We start from the raw sequence: 21,328 nt of genomic DNA, 5'->3' as shown, positions 1-21,328 counted from the left end.
CCAAAGAAAGAACAGGTGTTCACACCTGCTTGCCCTCAAAGAGCAATTGATTCCCACTCTGTTTGACCAGATGGGTGAGTGATTTGGGAGCATCTGTCCTCTCTTGAGAATGTCTTGTCTCTAGTTCAGAAGTCATATTCAGGGACTAGAAATGCTGCCAACAGAAATAGCTTGTTGGGAATTCAAAAAGTTAAGGTTTAGATGCCATAGCAGGAGAATAACTCCCTAAGAGGCCTAAAACTTCCAGAGTTCTATTTTGTTACATCACTGGACAGTGGAACACATTTTTATAATGTTTGGTTTTAGAGGAACTGAAGCACATGGGAAGATGAAACTAAGTGCAAAGAATAGGAATTTGGGCTTTATCAGAATTGTATGCAAACTATGTATGTGGGCCGATCTGCCTGTGCCCTGTTTTAGTAAATAAAGATTTATTATAAGTCCAGCCACATCCATTGTTGGCGTATTGCCTATGGCTGCTTTCACAGGGCACAGTAGGATTGAGTAGTTACAGCAAAGATTATATATAATATGTAAAGCCCTAACATATTTATTATATATGGCCCTTTACAGAAAAGTTTGCTGACCACTGTGGCTTAGGCATGGAGAATGGGAAAGTTCAATGTATACTTCTTTGAGTGTTTTATAAGATTTTTATCATTTTATCTTTAAAGGAAAAGTAGAAATTACTCAGATCAGGTTACCCATTGTACCTCATTTAGAAACTGCAAACTAGATATCTAGAGACCACATATTGAACTGGGCCGAAGCAGGAGAAGGGGTATAACTGTTCTAAATGGCATCAATTCTACCAGCAGATGATCACGAGCACCTCCCTTTCTTGCAGGGAACTAAAAGCTGAGCTCACCATCAAAACACCTCAATACTCTGAGTAGAGGTATCCCACAATAACAAGCCTTACTCATTGACTTAAGAGGAAGAAAGAAAGAAAGGGTGCCAGAATATAATGGAAGACACATCTGAGGGCGCTGAAGACGTATTTATCTCAATACAATACCCTAGGCCTGGCCATGTAATTCTCTTTAAAAGGAGTGTGGAAATGGGCCAAGAACCCTAAACAAAAAGGTCTTGCTGGGTGTTCCCCTCCAGTGAGTATATTAGTATTAGATCATACCCTTTCTGTCTAATCACATTTCTACATGGCTGTCCATACTTTGTTGAACCTAAGAATAAACAAGGACAATTTTAAAATTTCAGACACCATATTATCTAGCAATGCCACTACGAATTGTTTATCCGAAGAAATCAGTATATCAAAGAAAGCTGCACTCCATGCTTATTCAAACACTGTTCACAATAGCGAAACATATGGAATCCAATGAACAGATAAAGAAAATAGTATATGTACATTAAACATTATTCTGCCATAAAAAATAAAATCACATCATTTGCAGTAACATGGATGAAACTGAAGGTAATTAAATTGAAATAATCTAGGCAGAAGGACATATAATACATGTTCTCACTAATATGTGGGAGCTAAAGAAAGTTGCTCTCATGGAGATAGAGAATAGAAAGATACAAGGCTAGGAAGGGTATGTGGCTGAGATTGAAGAGGCTGATTAGTGAGTGCAAACACACAATGAATGAAAAGAAATAAGCTCCAATATTCTATAGCAGGTAGTGTTTGACTACAGTTAGCAACAGTGTATTGTATATTTCAAAGTACTTCAGAATAGAGGGACGGGAATATTTGTATTTATAACACATAGAAATGATAAATACACAAGGTGATGGACACTCCGATACCCTCACTTAGTCACTGCACATTCTATACACATGTAAATATACTCACATGTAACCCATCAGTACATATAAAATACTTTGTATCAATTTTTTTGAGTCCTAAGCTCATTTGCGCGGCTGGAGTGCAGTAACGTGATCTAGGCTCACTGCAAGCTCCGCTCCCAGGTTCACACCATTTCTCCCGGCCTCAGCCTCCCGAGTAGCTAATTTCTGAGGGGACCTGCCACTACAGCCTGGCTATTTTGTATTTTTTAATTATTTGCATTATTTAGCATTTTGTTATATTTAGTATTTTGGTAGTGTTAGCAGGATGGTCTCGATCTCCTGACCTCCACGATCCGCCGCCCTCGGCCTCCAAAGTGCACAGGGTTACAGGCATGAACCACCGCACCCAGCCCTCTTTTTTTTCATTCTGAAGGCTCCCATGTCTCACCTAAACTACGACCAAGTAAATTTGTATGCCTTTTTAAATTTCCTATTAAAACTGTGAAAAAAAGCAAAACCATGTAAAAATAAATCTTCTCTGAGGGCTGAAATCAGACCTAAAAGTAAAGAACAAAAACATGATTATTTTTGTCTAAGCAAGAGATGAGAACAGACCCAAAAGCGATAGCCTTGAAATGTAAACAGATCCTAAAGGCAAAGATAGTTATAATTTTCTACTGAGAATACAGTCTTCATTTATGTTCAAAATACCTCAGTCTTTTTATTCCTGAATGATCTTGGGACTCCACTGAGAAAGTAGCAACAGAATTAGATTGGCAGGTGATTAAGGAAATGACCGAATTAATTTTTACCTTCAAAGCGGTATCGGAAATTCTCAATTTAAAATTTATGGAAGCACAAATTGGTACTGCATGTAGACTTGGTGAACTGAAATTAGTCCTTTAAGCAAATGAGCATATCTGACAGCCCAGTGCCCATCCCAAAATAGCTATAGTTCTCAGTTCACCTTCTACATATAAAGACGATGAAAATTGATTATAAAATAGTTCTCCAAGGAAGCCACCTGCTAGTGCTAGTAGTAAAAAAAATAGATAAAATAAAGAGGCTAAGAAAATGATAGCTTTCTAAAATACCATAAAATAGAAGGCTATTTAAAATAGAAGAATAGCCAATGGGCTACATGCTATAATGTGATAGTCATGAATGTGGGCATTTCAAAGTGCTATTAAGCTATATCAATGCTCATGAGGGTATCCAGGGCAGGAGGGTATAAAGAGATCCAGTTGCTGGGACTTACTGTCTCTGCACATATACAATGGTCCTAAGTATCAATTAATATTTAGCAGTAGGTTTAAATGCCTCCTTGGTAGGGAGGACCCATTATTCATGAATATTAGATTCTAGGGTGAATACATAAACCAAGTGCAGAGGAATTGGGAACAAGTACAATCTTCACTGTATAATTTGTGATACGTTGAAAATTAGCATATTTACTCAATAGTAAAGAAAATTTTAAGTGTGGGCTTTTAGGGATAATATTGCAAAACAGTGAAAGATACAGTCCTTCTGGAAGATCAAATGAAGAGCAAATACCTGGAAGTTATCTACTACAGCGTCCAACGACTTCAGAGAACTAGGCTGGGCATTCTCAATAAAATGTATTTTTAAATTTTTCTACTATAAAGTAATAGAGAGTACTTTGCTATCTGGAAGACAAGCCAGAATAGAAATTTAAAAAATGTATGTGATGAAAATGGTAAATTTGTAAAAAAAAAAAAAAAAAAAATAGATGAAATGAAAATGAAAAATGTAATGAGACACAGATGAATATGCAGGTTTGGATTCTCTGAGGAATTCACGAGGCATATGTCTGCTCATCAGTTTTCATTATTATTTTATAATCTTTGGATGAAATAGACATTTTTAGGATATAAGCCAACCACTTGGTTATAGGGTATATGCACATTCAGTGTTAATAAATACTGTCAAACAATTTCCAAAGTGGCTGTACTAATTTCCATTCCCATCAGCGGTGTGTAGAGTTCCAATTACCCGCATCCTTGATAACGCCAGTTTTATTAGCTACTTTTGAAACTAAATTAATGTGTGTGTGTGTGTGTGTGTTTATTTGTATCAATTTCTGGTTTTAATTTGCATTTCTCTGCAGTCTGCCTAGTAAATGTGACCAACATTTTATATGTTTCCTACTCCTTGGACATACTTTCCTGGGTTCACATCTCCCTCCTTCCCCTCCACATAATGGAAACCAGTGTGTGATGTTCCCCAGTCTAAAGTGATCTCATTGTTCAGTTCCCATCATGAGTGAGAACATGCACTGTTTGGTTTTCTGTTCTTGTGATAGTTTGCTGAGAATGACGGTTTCAGTTGCATCCATGTCCCTACAAAGGACACAAACTCGTCCTTTTATGGCTGCATAATTCCATGGTGTGCCACATTTTCTTAACCCAGTCTGTCACTGAGTGGACATTTGGGTTGATTCCAAGTCTTTGCTATTGTGAATGTAGTGCCGCAATAAACGCCATGCATGTTCTTTATAGCAGCATGATTTATAATGCGTTGGGTATATACCCAGTAGTAATGGGATGGCTGGGTCATATGGTACTTCTAGTTCCTAGATCCTTGAGGAATCATATACTGTTTTCCACAATGGTTGAACAGTTTACGATCACAACAATTATAAAAGTGTTTCCCCTGTTTCTCTACATTGTCTCCAGCACCTGTTGTTCCTGACTTTTAATGATTGCCATTCTCGCTGGTGCGGTGGTATCATTCTCTTTGGTTTTAGTTTGTTTCTTCTGGTGTGGTGTTGTGAGCATTTTCATGTGCCTGTTGGCTGTACATGTCTTCGTTTGAGAAATGGCTATTCATATCCTTTGCCCACTTTTGACAGGGTTGTTTGTTTTTCTTGTAAATTTGTTTGAGTTCTTTGTAGGTTCTGGATATTAGCCCTTTGTCAGATGGTGGGTACAAACATTTTCTCCCATTCTGTGGGTTGCCTAATTTCACTCCATTGTTGATTTCTTGCTGCTGTGCGAAGCCTCTTTAGTTTAATTAGATCCCATTTGTCAATTATGGCTTCTGTTGCCGTTGCTTTTGGTGTTTTAGACCTTGAGATGCCCACTTATGCCTATGTCCTGAATGGTATTACCTAGGTTTTCTTCTAGGGTTTTTATGGTTTAAAGCTCTAACATTTGATCTCTAATCCATCTTGAATTAATTTTTCATATAAGGAGAAATAAAATCCTTTACAGACATGCTTAGAATTTTGTCACCCACCAGGCCTGCCCTACAAGAGATCCTGAAGGAAGCACTAAACATTAAGAAGAAACAACAACCGAACAAACCATTGCAAAAAACAGCAAAATGTAAGAACATCGAGGCTAGGAAGAAACTGCATCAACTAACAAGCAAAATAACCAGCTAATAATACTATTAATGGGATCAAGTTCACACTAAACAATAACAACATAAATGTAAATGGACTAAATGGTCAATTAAAAGACACAGACACAACGGTGGATAAAAAGGTCAAGACCACATCAAGTTTGCTGTGGAGACCCATCTCACATGCAGAGATACACATAGGCTCAAAATAAAGGGATGGAGGAGAAGATCTACCAAGCAAATGGAGAACAAAAAAGCAGAGGTTACCCGATACAGTCTGATAAAACAGACTTTAAACCATCAGGTCAAAAAGAGACAAAGAGGCCATTACATAATGGTAAAGGGATCAATTCAACAGGAAGAGCTAACTATCCCTAGAAAATATATATGCACCCAATAAAAAGACACCCAGATTCAGCAAGTCCTTAAGGCCTAAAGGGGTAGACTCCCATACAATAATAGCCAGGGTTCTTTATATATTATAAATACAAGTCCCATTCTGAAGCTTGCCTTTTCATTTTAATAATTTTGATAGACACAATTTATCAATTTTTACGCTATAATTGGACCTTTTCGTGTACCATTTTGAATACTATTTAAGAAATTTTGCCTAGATTTCTTAGGTGGTGTTTAGCATGTTTTCCCCCCTCCCAGATGAAAATTATTATATTTTTGTAAGAGCTTTATTATTTTATCTTGCCTATCAAGATCCCCTATGATTCATCTAGAATTTATTTTTGTGCATCAAGAGTCAAAGAGACTTTCTATATTGATATCAGTTGAACCAACACTATTAGCAATGAAAACCTTTGACCATCAATATGCTCACCAATCAAATAACCACATATGTGAGTCATCATTGACATTTGTGTGATGTGTGGAATCTTCTTATCTACTGGTTCTGACCTAAAAGGCTAATTCAGTGAATAGAACGCAGAGTACAATCTTCAGATCACAGTGAAAGTTCATGGAAGCCATGTGACAAATGGAGTTACAACCTAAGTCCACCACACGGTTTATTTAATGGGATGCTGAACCTATTCCTCAGATATTTTTAGTTTCTGTGTGTATATGGTTCGAATAAACAATCAGCAGCTGAGAAAACATCCATTATTTCCCTAATACATTGAGTTTGTGCAAAGAGCCAGTGTATCTCCTTCTCCCTACCAAAATATTAAACCAAAAGTAATATATCTTCATGGAAAATTCTGGTTTGTATACCATAAATAATTTGAAAGACACAGGATGATGACTCTGTCCTTACCACCATTTGAATCCGCCATTTGGTCTATGCAAGAAAACAACTGGAGTTTAGGAGATAACATTAAATCATTGATAACTAGAGTGATGATTTTACTTTGGGCTGCTCTTCCAGATGTGAATTCTCTTCACTGTGATCAAATCACAGTTAAAAAATAAACCCTATTACTTAGTGGCAGATATTCACGGTAAATGCTTTTTTCGAGTGATCCCATGAAACAAAAATTTACCATAAATATTTATTTTTGGTTTTATTTTAAAATTTATTTTTAACTAACAAATAATAATTGTACCTTATTCATGGGGTACATAGTGATGTTTTGGTACATATATACTGATCAGATCAGGGTGATTAGTATATCCATCTATCATTTTTTCAAAACATTTTTCAGTCCTCTCCTTTGTCCAACCTCCACCCTCCAATAGACCCCAGTGTGTGTTGTTCCACAATATGTGTGTCCATGTGGTCTCATCCTTAGCTCCACTTATAGAGTGAGAATTATATCATATTTGGCTTTCTGTTCCTGTGTTGCTTCGCTAAGGATAATGACCTCAGCTCCTTTCATGTCCCTGCAAATGTCGCCAGTCTCATAATTTTTATGGCTGCTTTGGCATTCCTGGTGCATATGTGCCACATTTTCTTTATCAGTCCTATCATTGATGGGCATTTGGGTTGATTCCATGTCTTAGCATTTAGCATTTTGTTTTCATTTGGTAGGGTCAGAAGCACAACTTTTCAAAAATTTGACACAATGATATCTCACCTCTCCAAAACCAAAGGCTTCTACCATCCATGTGACATTACACTGGTCTACTGTATCCTGCTAAATGAACCTGATAAACAGGGAAGTAGCAGACATACCAAAGGTCATGCCAACAGATGAAAGAATTCTTGAGGAATTGCTACACTGTCTTCCACAATGGTTTGAACTGGTTTACACTCCACCAACAGTGTAAAGTGTTCCTATTTCTCCACATCTTCTCAGCACCTGTTGTTCCTGACTTTTAATGGTGCCATTTCTAACTGGTGTGAGATGGTATCTGTTGGACGTTTTGCATTTCTCTGATGGTGATGAGCATTTTTTTCATGTGTCTGTTGGCTGCATGTGTATTTCTTTTTGAGAAGTGTCTGTTCATATCCTTTGCCCACTTTTTGATGAGGTTGTTTCATTTTTTCTTGCAAATTTGTTTGAGTTTCTGAATTTATTTGTAGATTCTGGATATTAGCCCTTTGTCAGATGGGTAGATTGTAAAAATAACCATCATTCTGAGCAAACTATGGCAAGGACAGAAAACCAAACACCACATGTTCTCACTCATAGGTGGGAATTGAACAATGAGAGCACTTGGACACAGGGCGGGGAACATCACACACCAGGGCCTGTCATGGAGTGGGGGGATGGAGGGGGATAGCATTAGGAGATATACCTAATGTAAATGATGAGTTGAAGGGTGCAGCACACCAACATGGCACATGTATATATATGTAACAAACCTGCACGTTGTGCACATATACCCTAGAACTTAAATTTTAAAAAAAGAAAAAGAAAAACAAATTCAATGTAGAGGCTGGGTCAGTAAAGTTTCTAAGGAGTCCAATGGTCTGAGTCACACTAGAATATCCCCTTCAACATGAAAGGCAATTTGCTGCACATTAATCTCACCAACGGAGTATTGATCAATTTTTGTGGCCCACTTTAATTTTAAGAGAAACAGGTACCATACTTGGGTGTGACATGCTGACCTATTTATTGAGTATTCTAAAAGACTGTCAAACATGAGTGGGCTCAGAGCAAGAGAAGGCTTGTTGTTCATTGTTCGTTGCAGAGCATGCCACTCTGCCATTTGAACTTATGACCCAGCAAAGTCAGCAGTTCTCAGATTTGCACAATCAGAGTACTGTGTGAAAATTGTAGCAAGCCCCAGTAGAGTCCTCCTAGAGGATTTTGCTGTAATTATTCTTTTGATTAAAACTTTTTGGTGGCTACTGGACCTTGTAGAGAGTCAATGCTTCAGCATGGGCCATCCAATGAACACAAAAGTGGAGTTATCTATCCTGGACTGGGTATTAGCTGATCCTCTTAAGCCATAGTCTAGAGTGCCCAGCAAGACTCCATAATCAAGTGGAAGAGGCATATTATAAAATTTAATTCAAGTAGATGTTAAGGCACAAAATATGGGTTTGCTTTCTATTCCCAGTGTGCATACTCCTACTGCAATGTCATGTTGCCAAAAACATGGGGTACACAGTGATATTTTGATACACATAATATCAAAACATAAGGAGGGCCGTACATTAAGTTGATTGAGAAGGAAAATATTATTTCCTGTTTTAGCAGATAACTCTGGATTACACAAGAGTAAATCAGAATTTCCAACAGCATGTTGTTGCCCACTCTATTCAAAAAGAAAAATGGTCTGAGGTGTGACTCTTATTTATTGGGAAATAGCTAAACTTTGTCCATATATATCTAGATAGATAGATAGATATGTTAAAAAGCTAATAGAGGAATTAATACCTGATTAACACAAAGCAAAAGGACATAAGACAGATAACACAAATAGAAAAATAGCAAAGTGATAGAACTAAGTATAACTGTATCAGTAATTGCATCAAATGTAAATGGTCTAGATATCCCTAAAGACGGATTAATTTTAAAAAGGAAGACCTGTCTACTGTCTACAGGAAACACACTTCAAGCACAAAGGCATAAATAAATTGAATATAAAAGGATAGAATATCATACAAATACTAATCAAAAGGAAGCCAGAATGGCTATATTAATTTCAGAAAAAATCAACTTTAAGACAAGGAATATTATTAGATCCAAAAAGGAAATTTTATAATGATAAAAGGGTTAATAAATCAGGGAGATATAACAAATATAAAGGTATATGCCCCTAAGAGCTTTAATATACATGAAAGGAATAAAGTTAAAAAAAAAGGGATAAATGGAGAATTCAAAACATTATTTTATAATATACCGCTTATAGTAATTGATCAAATGACTAGGCAGAATGTCATTAAAGATAAAAAAAATATGAAAAACACTATCCACCACTTCAATTTAGTACTATAAATTAAAAGCCTTAAAAGTACACATTTTGATCAAATAATTACATTCCTAAGAATCTAAAGAATCGGAAATATGAACAAACCTGTAACACAAAATATCCGTCTAACTTCATTTCTAATGGTAAGAAATAGATATAACCTAAATTTCTTATTTTTGTTTTTTAGAGATGGGTGTCTCACTATATTGTCCAAGCTGGACCAGAACTCCTGGGCTCAAGTGATGCTCCCAGAGGTATCGGCCTCTCAAGTAGCTGGGTCCACAGGTGTACACCACTGTGCCTGGCTCTAAATTTTTAATAACACTGAATTTTAGGTATTGCAAATGATCATATGTATATACAAACACTAAAAATGTTTACAAAAATATGTTAACCTAAGTATTTTGTCTAACACTATCTGAGAAAAAGGTAAACTTCTAGCAACAGTCATAGGCAGCTAGTGGGGAGGTAAGGGAACTTTGACCTTCTGTAGTTTATATTTCTATATTAAAGTTTCAAAATTAAATCTGTATGACTTTTTTAATCAGAAAAAAGGTATTAAGAAAAAGCAAAATGTGAAATTGAATACACAGAAGAATTAACTATGTAAAGCTTAGCTTGAATGCATAAAGAATATGATCCCTTCCCTTAAGAAGCTTAGAACTGTGAGGGCAGCTGAGAGATACTCAAGTATACAGTGATTACAGCTGCCATGAAAGTACATGATGCGGCACCTGCCTGAGATTGGGATGGGAGCAGGTGAGCAGTATGTGGGAGGTTTTGGAGAAACAATCTTTACGGAAAAGCTAAGACAGAGAAAGTTACTCATTTGACCCATCTGCGGCATTTGGCTGTTGACAAATTCCTCCTCCTTAATTTCAAACACTCCTGGTTTCATCTTACATGTCTGACTACTTCTCTGTCTCTTTGATTCGCTCATCTTTTTCTACCTACCTTTAAATCTTGAAGTTCCTCAAAACTTGGTGTGGGAGATTCCAAAAACGGCTACAATGCTAAGTAAATACAGAGATGCTGAGCAAACTGAGATGGCATGGGAGGAGCCTAGAAACAGTATACAATTCTTTCCCCGTTTACAATTTTGAAGTTCTAGTTTATTATTATTATTATTATTATTATTATTATTATTATTATTATTTTGAGATGGAGTCTCACCCTGTTGCCCCAGCTGGAGTGCAATTTGTTATCACAACAATATGCAAACAGGCCAGAAGTGGTGGCTCACGCCTGTAATCCCAGCACTTTGGGAGGCTGAGGCAGGTAGATTACCTCAGGTCAGGAGTTCAAGACCAGCCTGGCCAACATGGTGAAACCCCATCTCTACTAAAAATACAAAAATTAGCCAGGCATGGTGGTGGGCACCTGTGATCTCAGCTACTCAGGAAGCTGAGGCAGGAGAATCGCTTGAACCTGGGAGGCAGAGGTTGCAGTGAGCCAAGATCGTGCCACTGCACTCCAGCCTGGGAGACAGAGCCAGACTCCATCTCAAAAAAAAAAAAAAAAAGTTTAAGAAATCAAGTAACAGAAAACTAATCATGAAAAGAGGCATCTCTCCTCCACCCGTCTGTACCCCTCTTCTTCTCCACCATCCCTCCCGGTGTATTTCTAGCCCAGCTGTAAACTAAATCATGATATAGTGTTTCCATCATTAGGAGTTCATTAAGAAAGGTCTTGTAATTACATTTCTTTCTTGTCCCATTTTCTGGGTTTTGGAAAAAATTATTAATGCCTCTTCTTGTTTTTTTTTTTTTCCTAATTAGAAAGTCTCAGGATCTCCCACATGTTTGCAAATCCTTGTCAAAACTATTTTCTGGGTGGGCAAATGCATCAGATAATCGTTTCTAAAACCACACCCTCTCCGTTTTAAATTCTCTGTAGTTAGAGAATGATTTCTGACTCCTGAGGCGGGCAAGTGTGGTTGGCTGGCTTCTCAGGTGGGGAGGTGGGCACGGGACATGGCGTTAGAAGTGTAACAGAAACTTTCAGGTAACTCCCTCTGCTGTTAGTCCCAAGACTTAACCTCATCCTCCATGGAGCCTGCTGCTACCAAATCCTGAACAGCTCTCAATTCTCATCAGCAGCATTGGGTTTCTATCTTCCTCTGTTCTGCTTTCAGTCTTAAAAAAATGTATTTTCATCTCCTGTCCATTATTGCCTCTTCTCTTTCTCTAAAATCTTATGGTTTGACTTATTTTACTATCAATTTAGTGAGAATGGGAAGGGCAGAAAGAGGAATGTCTTCAGTCCATCATTGAACAGCACTCCTATCCTTACCTTTTTAATCAACTTGTACCAAAGTTACCTTTTCTTCCGTACAATTCCTTTCTCAGCTACCCATGTACCCGTGTGTGCCCCTCCTAACCCATGTAGTCAAGTTCCCACTTCCCTTCTTCCCTCACCTGGCCGATCTTGATCTCATATTAACCTTTTCCTGTGGAGTAACGTCCTGGACATCAGACGCAGACAAGAAGAAACAAAGGAAACTTGAGAATATTTTGAATGTGGTGGTTGTTCTCTGAGAAGCCATCTGGCTCCTTCCCTCAAGGAGAGGCCACTTCCCTAACTCAATGTCCTCAGGAAAAAGTCAGCCTTAGTAACTCACCCATCATCCCTTCATCATGCAGGGCTCCCAGGTCACAATGAGGTCCAGCCAACTGACCTGCAATGCATTCTTATTCCTGGAATGTTGACATCTCCCTGGTAACCATTTCCATGGGTTCTCACTTGTTTTTGGGTTGCCATTTAATAGAGAATTGAAGGCTGCAAACTTTTCTGGAATTCTTACTGAAATTACTTTCTTTTGGAGACATTATACTAATCCCATTATATAGCAGGCTCAAATTTCTAAAAGGGTCCACATAGTACAAAATACCCACATGTATGCCTATCTTCTGTACCTATACTCACTCCTTGGGTGCCCTCATCCCATTCATGCTTTTACATGCCACCTCTATGCTGGTGGCTCACACATCTATTTCTAAAGTCCTGGCCTCAACATGTGTATATTTGACTATCTACTCTACATTTCTACTTGGCTGTCGAATACGTATCTCCTAACACAATTAAAACCAAGCTCTCAGTGCAGCAAACTTTAGCTCTGGTAATCTTATCATTATTAGATTATAAAAGATTTTTTAAGTTATTTTATCTGTACATATCACCAGCATCTGACTGAGAAATTGACTGTATTTTGGTTTCTTAGCTGTGGACTCATCAGGTATCTGTCTCATCAAGATATCTATCTTAGGACTGTTTTGGAGGTCTGGGCTTTTATGACCCCATGGTAGATCTCAGGGACTTTTGTTTAAAACAAAAAAACACCAACAACAATAAAAGCAGGTTTTCTGAGGCATGTTTGAAAATAGAAAAGGCTGCCAGGTATGGTGGCTCATGCCTGTAATCCCAGCACTTTGAGAGGCCGAGGCAGGCAGATTACCTGAGGTCAGGAGTTCAAGACCAGCCTGGCCAACATGGTGAAACCCTGTCTCTACAAAACATACAAAAATTAACTGGGCTTGGTGGTGTATGCCCGTAATCCCAGCTACTTGAGAGGCTGAGGCAGGAGAATCACTTGAGCCTGGGAAGTGGAGGCTGCAGTGATCTGAGATCACGCCACTGCACTCCAGCCTAGGCCACAGAGCAAGACTCTGTCTCAAAAAAACAAAAAAGAAAGAAAAGAAAAGAAAGAATGCTTAAAGAGTCGATGTGGGATGTGGAGGTGGAAGGATGGGAGGAAAAATGGTGAGTTCCTCAAGGGGTATACATACCCCCAGCACTTGGAGATAAACAGAATATATTTAACCATTTATCTTAATTCTAAATATATATTTAAATTTTTTTTTTTTTTTTTTTTACTCGATTGAGACAGAGTCTCGCTATGTCGCCCAGGCTGGGGTGCAGTGGCCGGATCTCAGTTCACTGCAAGCTCCACCTCCCGGGTTTACGCCATTCTCCTGCCTCAGCCTCCCGAGTAGCTGGGACTACAGGCGCCCGCCACCTCACCCGGCTAGTTTTTTGTATTTTTTAGTAGAGACGGGGTTTCACCGGGTTAGCCAAGATGGTCTCGATCTGCTTACCTCGTGATCCGCCCGTCTCGGCCTCCCAAAGTGCTGGGATTACAGGCTTGAGCCACCGCGCCCAAATATTAATATAAATTTCACTTAACATTGTTAAACAATAAAAGTTCTTTCTAAGTATAATTTTAAATGGCTGTTCTGTATGACTCTAATGCAATTTACCTTCATCATTTCCTGTTCAGTGGATATTTAACTTGTTTCTATTTTTCACAGTTATGAATGATGCTATAATTAATATATTTTGTGGAAATCTGCATTTTGGATTATTTCCTTAGGATAGATTCTGAGAACTGGAAGTGCCAAATCACACAATATTAACAGTTTGAGAGTTTTCAATACATACAATCAAAGTGTAATACAAGCATGTAATTACAATGTAAAATTTAAACAAGTATGCTCAAGCATTAGACGTTTGCTGTTTGATAATTGCATACTTAAAACAATCTCATTGTTTTATTTTACATTCATCTGATTATTATTTTTTTGTTGGGGGACAAGGTCTCACTCTAGCACCCAGATTGTAATGCAGTGGTGCAATCAGAGCTCACTGCAGCCTGGACCTCCCAGGTTTAGGCTATTCTGCTGCCTCAGCCTCCTGAGCAGCTCAAACTACAGGCGCGCGTGCCGCCATGCTCGGCTACATTTTTAATTTTTTTGTAGAAATGGGGTCTCGCTATTTTGACTAGGCTGGTCACAAACTCTTGGGCTCAAGTGATCATCCCGCTTCAGCTTCCCAAAGTGCTGGGTTTACAGCGTGAGTCACCATTTGAGAGTAAAATTTTTAATGTTTCTTGGGTAATTCTCTGAATTGTTCACAACTTTTTCTCTTTTACTGAACTTGAGTCTTAATATATTTGTATTGATTTGTGTGATTTATATACTACACATGATATTCCCTTAGAGAGCTCTTAAAAATACTGTGTCTTCTTTGTTATTGGTTTTTTACTTTGTATTGTTTTGTTTTAAATGTTTAAGTCTAAACAAGTTTTTAATTTTCTTTAGGTAAGAAATCACATCAATCTGTCTTCTCTTTCATTGTCTTTGGGCTAAATATCCTGTCCAAACTCTGGATCAGAAGACTATTCATTTTTATTTACATTTTGTTGTTTTTAAATGCAGTCTTTTAATCCATCAGAAAACAGGTGAGCATTTAGTAAAATAATTCTAAACAGACTATTTTCTAATTACTTTATAATCATTAAATAATCCTACTCTTTATTACTCATGTCATTTATCAGATAGTACATTTTATTGGTATCAAATTCTTCTTCTGAATTATCTATGTATCTACTTATCTGCCAGTACTGTGCAGATATAATTGCTATGCTTTATACTAGGTAATAAACATTTTCAGTACAATCCAGTAAGCTTGTTTCTGCCTCATTATATTTTTTTCAGCATTGTCTTAATGTTGTTATATTTCACCTGTTTATTCTTCTAAGCGATACTAAAAAAATTGGCAATTTCCAAAAGCAAAAATAAATCCAATTTAATTTTTATTGTAATTACATTAAAATTTTAAGTTAATTTGGGAAGAATTGACATTTCCACATTAATCATGCTTTTCTTCAGAAACATTTTACATGTCTACATCATTCAAATTCTTTTCTGTCTCTCAGATAAATTTCATCATTTTCTCCATAAAGATTCACAGGTTTCATTTTAGTGTTATTCATAGACATTTTCTCTTTTTTGTTGCTATTACAAACAGAATCTTTTTTTTTATTGTAACTGCTAACTGGTTACTGCCACAGAAATTAGCCACAATAATTGTAACCACAAAAACTTTTAAAGTAAGTATTAGCAAATGCTCACTCGTGTAAAGGAGAACAAAAATCTCTGTAAAATCCTTATTATGCATCTAACTTCAAGAGTTGTAATTTTCTGGTGAATCCTCTAAAATAAACTTTATATACCCCAATGTAATTAAATAAGTGATTTGTTCAATTATTTAAGCAATAAACTTTTGGATAAAGTATACTACTTACTAAACCAACCATTATTAGTTGGAATGGCTGACCTGGGATCATAATTTTTGCCAATGATCAGATCACAGAGCCAGTTGTGTACTGAGATTTCTCCTAGTCGGTGATAATAAAGCCATGCAATCTGCTTAAGGAAGAAAGCTTAACTTTTTCTCCTCTCTAACGGGGAAATGCAGGGAAGAGGGCAGGTGTCCCCCTTGTTTGAAGGTGGTATGGTCTCTAAGAGACATGTGCCATACAGAAGAAAGGCCAGAATGGGTCCTTTTTCTAAGGGTACTTTTCCTATGAAAATTAATTAATCTGGGCAGGCTGTCAATGACTGTCAATGGTTACATGTAACAAAATTTCAACTCAACCCAGCTTAAGACAAAAAAAAAACAATTTATTGACTCGAATCACTGGGAAGCCCAACAGGAGACCAGGCACACTCAGCCTCTTTCTCTCTCTCCCGGCTTCATCTGCCTCCTCATTTTTCCTTCCCTTCTGCTTGTCTATGCTTCTTCCTTATTGGCTTCACTCTCCAATGGAGATAAATACGGTTTATCTCTAACCCTAAAACTCATGTGTCTTCTCATATATTTGCCATGTGTATTAGTCTGTTCTCATGCTGCTGGTAAAGACATACCGGAGACTGGGTAATTTATGAAGGAAAGAGGTTTAATGGACTCAAAGTTCCACATGGCTGGGGAGGCCTCACAATCATGGCAGAGGGCAAAGGAGAAGCAAAGTCACATCTTACACGGGAGCAGGAAAGAGGGCTTGTGCAGGGAAATCCCATTTATAAAACCATCAGATCTTGTGAGACTTATTCACTACCACCAGAATACTTTGGGGGAAACTGCCCCCATGATTCCATCATCTCCACCTGGCCCCACCCTCGACACGTGAGGATTATTACAATTCAGGGTGAGATTTGGGTGGGGGACACAGCCAGACTATATTACCATGTACTTCTCATTTTCTCTGGTTAACATCTCATTAATACAATAGACCAATATGAAGTTCTGAACAATGTCCAGATAATCCAAGTCCCTTCAGACTGTATTGCAACAGAGGGAAAGACAGCATAGTCCAGACGAAAGACCATAAACGCACACTGTTGTTCAATCCACAAAAATTAAAACTGGTTCTCAACTTTCTTCTTGATAATGGAAAGAATACATTCACCATACTGATAGCTATAGACTATTTATCCAACACTATATTAATGTGTTCTAGCAAAAGTATATCAGGCATTGCAACCACAAATGATGCTACTGTGTGATTACATTTGTGGTAGTCCACCATCATCTACCAGAAATTATTTGGTTTGTGTAAGATTAAAACTGGTGAACTAAATGGAAATATTATGGGAGGACCATTTCTACCTTTTTTAAGTCTTTGCATAGGGGTATTAATCTCTGGAATATACCTAGCTTGCAGTATTTTTTTTTAAATTTACTCTCTTGACCAGGAAGTAAGACAGTTTCTAAGGCTTCCAGTTGGCCTCTCCATATAACCTTTCCTCATAACCCAAAGGCCAAGAAACCAATATGAGAATGCTACCAACTTCCATATATGTCCATTTTAAGAAGACTTTTCTTATTTTCTAATATAATCATTGAAAGTTAGAAATTCCACTCTTAGCATTACGTCTTACAATTTTGATGTTGTGGTTTCATTACCATTCCATTTGAAATATTTCCTGACTTGCCTTGCAATTTCATTTGAAACACATGGATTCCTTCTAAGTGTTTCCATTCTAATTAATTATTTTGGAAAAGGGGAAATGACTACTGAGTGGGTTTGTGGATCCTTTCTGAGCTGGACTTGGCCAAGACTCCATTCATTACCTAGATCCCATATGCCATCATTCTGAGAGACATAATAATGCTTTTGGTCCCCAGATATCAATGTCAACTTGGACCCTGTGTCCGAGAGTCTTCAAAATGTTGAGGTATTCCACTTTACACAGTGTGGGATTTTCCCAGTACAGCACTACCTGAGTAAACAGCCACCATCTTTTTGGAAAAGAACTTGGAAACTAATTAATGCATACACCTGCCATGGCACTTCTGCATGCTTCCTCACAGGAAAGACTTTCTCCTTCAGTCAGTGTCTGGGAAGTGACTCCATCCAAAAATTGGGCAAGAATAGTGAAATTTTATTGGGTTAACTGCTATTGGACTTCCTGATCATTCATCCTGCTTTTTTTTTTTTTTTCTTTTTTGCTTTTTTTTTTTTTGGTGAGACAGAGTCTCGCTATGCCACCCAGGCTGGAGTGCAGTGGTGTGATCTCGGCTCACTGCAACCTCTACCTCCTGGGTTCAAGTCATTCTCCAGCCTCAGCCTCCCGAGTAGCTGGGACTACAGGCACACACCACCATGCCCAGTTAATTTTTGTATTTTTAATGGAGACGGGATTTTACCATGTTGGCCAGGATGGTCTCAAATTCCTGACATTGTGATCTGCCCATCTTGGCTTTCCAAAGTGCTAGGATTATAGGCATGAGCCACCACGCCCGGTCCCTGATCATTCATCCTGATTTCTTTTGCTTATATATTAACAAATGAAGCAATACTCTTAGCAATGGTCATTTACTCTTTACCCTAGTAACATCATGTGCTATTAAACATTTCCATAGCTCTGTGAAGTTCAAGCCTGCCTGGCTACCATTCCAAGCCTGCTACTTATTGAGAGGTGAAGCCATCTGGACTTCCTGGGTGGAGTGGGGACTTGGAGAACTTTTCTGTCTTACAAGGGGATTGAAAAATGCACCAATCAGTGCTCTGTAGCTAGCAAAAGGTTTGTAAAATGCACCAGTCAGTGCTGTGTAAAAATTCACCAATCAATGCTCTGTAGGTAGAGGTTTGTAAAATGGACCAATCAGCAGGACATGGGTGGGGACAAATAAGGGAATAAAAGCTGGTTACCCCAGCCAGCAGCAGCCACCCCCGCCAGGCAACCAGCTGGGGTTTCCTTCCACACTGTGGAAGTTTTGTTCTTTTGCTCTTCACAATAAATCTTGTTGCTGCTCACTCTCTGGGTCCATGCCATCTTTAAGAGCTGTAACACCGCAAAGGTCTATGGCTCCATTCCCGAAGTCAGTGAGACCACGAACCCACCAGAAGGAACCAACTCTGCACACATTATTGCAATAATTGCACCCATTTCACTTTCAATGGGTAAGCAGTGCCACCTGGCCTCCATCACGAAGGGCAGTTCTGTAACAGTCTCCTGCTATCAGTTCTGACCTACAAAGCTCTCAACAGAGGCCATAGCTGATCCTTTTTTGAATCCTGTGATCTGAACCTTGGATGAGTCTTCAGGGTTGTCCCAGATTGAGGCAAGTTGGCCATGCCTTTGTACCCCTGAATTGACCAGTCATTGACTGCAGACTACACAAACATCCCCAGGAGAAAGTGTAACTTTCGGTGGAGCAGCTCACTTCAGCCCACAATTCCCAAAAAGAGAGGGAGCTGGGAGCTGGAAGCTGGGAGCTGTGACCAGCTAGCACTCCCAGTAGCTGGGAAAATGAGAGCCTATGTACAGAAGCGGGGGATTTGAAAGTGCATGCCAGCATTTACCACAGCAGCATATATTTGAGGAATGGTAAAAAAAAATAAAAAATAAAAAATAAACTATAGTTTTTAGAGGGTAGCAGAAAGAGAAACACCTTTAAAAAAAAAAAAAATTGACCCTGTCTCTACTAAAAATGCAAAAAATTAGCCGGGCGTGGTGGCGGGCGCCTGTAGTTCCAGCTACTCTGGAGGCTGAGGCAGGAGAATGGCCTAAACCCGGGCGGCGGAGCTTGCAGTGAGCTGAGATCCGGCCACTGCACTCCAGCCTGGGCGACTGAGCGAGACTCCGTCTCAAAAAAAAAAAAAAAATTCGAATTACACTCTAGCTCAAGCCAGCTGAAGCCATTTTCATAGAGTTAACAAATAAACAAATTCCAGAGATTAGGGACATAGCTCCGAAGTAGTCACTGAGTAACTCCCAAGGCAGGAAATTTTCTGTGATATTGTGATTTATAACAAGAAATACACATTTGGTCTTCATCTAGGTTCCAAATTTCAGAAGTGATACTTGTCTTTTTATATGTTAATGAGATGACTGATGGTGGGGGTACCCTTGGTAGCCTCGGGATGAGGGTTCATTGCCAGGGGAGCCAACCAAGTGATTGGAGGGTTGGAACTTTCAGCCCCACCCCCTTACCCCCTGGGAGAGGAGAGGGGCTGAAGGATGAGTTGATCACCAATGGCCAATGATTTAATCAACCATGCCTATGCAATGAAGCCTCCATCAAAACCCAAAAGGTCAGTGCCAGGAGAGCTTCTGGGTTGCTGAACATATCCATATTCCGGAAGAGTGGTGCACCCCAGCTCCACAGGGACGGAAGCTCCTGTGTTCTAGACCCTTCTGAACCTCTCCTATGTATCTCATCTGGCTGTCCCTTTGTATTCTTTAATATATCCTTTGTAATAGCTCAGCAATAGTAAGTAGTGCTTCCCTGAGTTTTGAGCCACTCTAGCAAATGTAAAACTGAGGAAAGGGTTATGGGAACCTCCAATTTATAGTCAGTTGTCAGAATTTGCAATTGGCATGAGAAGTGGGAGGCAGCCTTGTGGGACAGATCCCTTAACCTGTGGGTTCTGACTTTCCAGGTAGATAGTGTCAGAGCTGAATCACACTGTAGGACACTCAGTTTCAGAGAATCAGTTGGTGTGGAAGAAAAACCCCACACATCCAGCTCTGTTTTGAGTGTGAGAGTAGCAAAAACAGTTAGTTTCTCTTATCTCCTACACCTTTTCTGGATACATTCTTTCACTTCAGCTTTATGAAGAACTAGGGTATCTGGATTGCACACTGGTACCCTGAAAGTCCAAAGATGTCCACAGATGTATTTTGATTGGCACACAGAGTGTTTTCTAAAAATTGAATTTGTTGCAGTTAAAATCAGTACATCTTACAATAAAATATAATTGTTGATTTCTCTTGAAAAATTGCAGCTCTAGGAAAACTGGTCCAACAAGAGTACATTTTGAGGAGTAGCTGCCCTCTCCCCAGTGTTATACTAAAAGGCCAGCACCCAGCCAAACTGGTCAGTCCCTGCTGGTGCAAGCTCTTTTGATTGCCCAGGGCATAACAGATCAGAGTTGGCAGAGGTTCAGGCTGCAGTGAGTTTGCACCACTGAGCAGCCAAGAGCCTGGAGTGTATTTTTTTTTTATTTCCTAGGCTTGCAAAGCATCCCTAGTAGAATTTGCAAACACTTACATCCATCTAATTCTTTAAAACCTCTAATCTCTAAAGGCCAACCATGTAAACAGACAGAGGCTGAGACAACATGCCAAGGGTTTAAAGAGAACTGATCACATTTTTGGACAGTCCACAATATCCTCCTTTAAATGTAGTAATAAACAGAAATTATGCTATATCCCATAATGCTGGCTTCTGGGCCAGATTTTTTTTTAATTTCCCCCAGATTATCTCCCACCCTACCATTTAGTATTAAAAGGTGTTTTTTAAGAACTTTTTCATTTTAAATGTGAGCGTCTTTATGAAACGAGGAGTAGGACAATCCTCCTGCTCAAAAGAAGGTTGTCACTGGATGCAAAGCATGCTATGCCATTCAGATTCCTGAGATTCATAACTGTGTTGCATACTATGTATAGTTGACCAACGAATTTTGAGTGACCACGTACTCAAATAGACAGCAAGCATCTTGCCAAAAGGAAATTTAAACGTTAAGAGCAATCACACCTAAATGACGAGGTAGCCAAGTAAGAAATGGCATGCAGAGATTCCCATCATTTAAGACTGGGATTGGGACACA

The 21,328-nt window shown here is 38.7% G+C and overlaps 1 long non-coding RNA gene across 2 annotated transcripts in view; it reads right to left on the bottom strand.

The window, feature by feature from the left end:
• The window catches only part of LOC103886721, an 83,550-nt gene extending 70,712 nt beyond the window's left edge, over positions 1-12,838 (bottom strand). Inside the window, exons 1-2 of one of the 2 annotated variants that reach the window (XR_004185791.1) lie at positions 11,850-12,838; positions 10,387-10,445 (exon numbers count right to left, since the gene is read on the bottom strand). This is a non-coding gene — a long non-coding RNA (uncharacterized LOC103886721). The remainder of the gene's footprint in view (positions 1-10,386; positions 10,446-11,849) is intronic. The other variant, XR_004185792.1, reaches the window with a different exon arrangement.
• Positions 12,839-21,328: the final 8,490 nt, after the last annotated feature.

Source organism: Papio anubis, chromosome 8 (genome assembly GCF_008728515.1).
Source record: "Papio anubis isolate 15944 chromosome 8, Panubis1.0, whole genome shotgun sequence".
NCBI lineage: Eukaryota > Metazoa > Chordata > Mammalia > Primates > Cercopithecidae > Papio > Papio anubis.
Note: the sequence above shows the minus strand (reverse complement) of the source record. Positions and strands in the feature narration are given on the sequence as shown.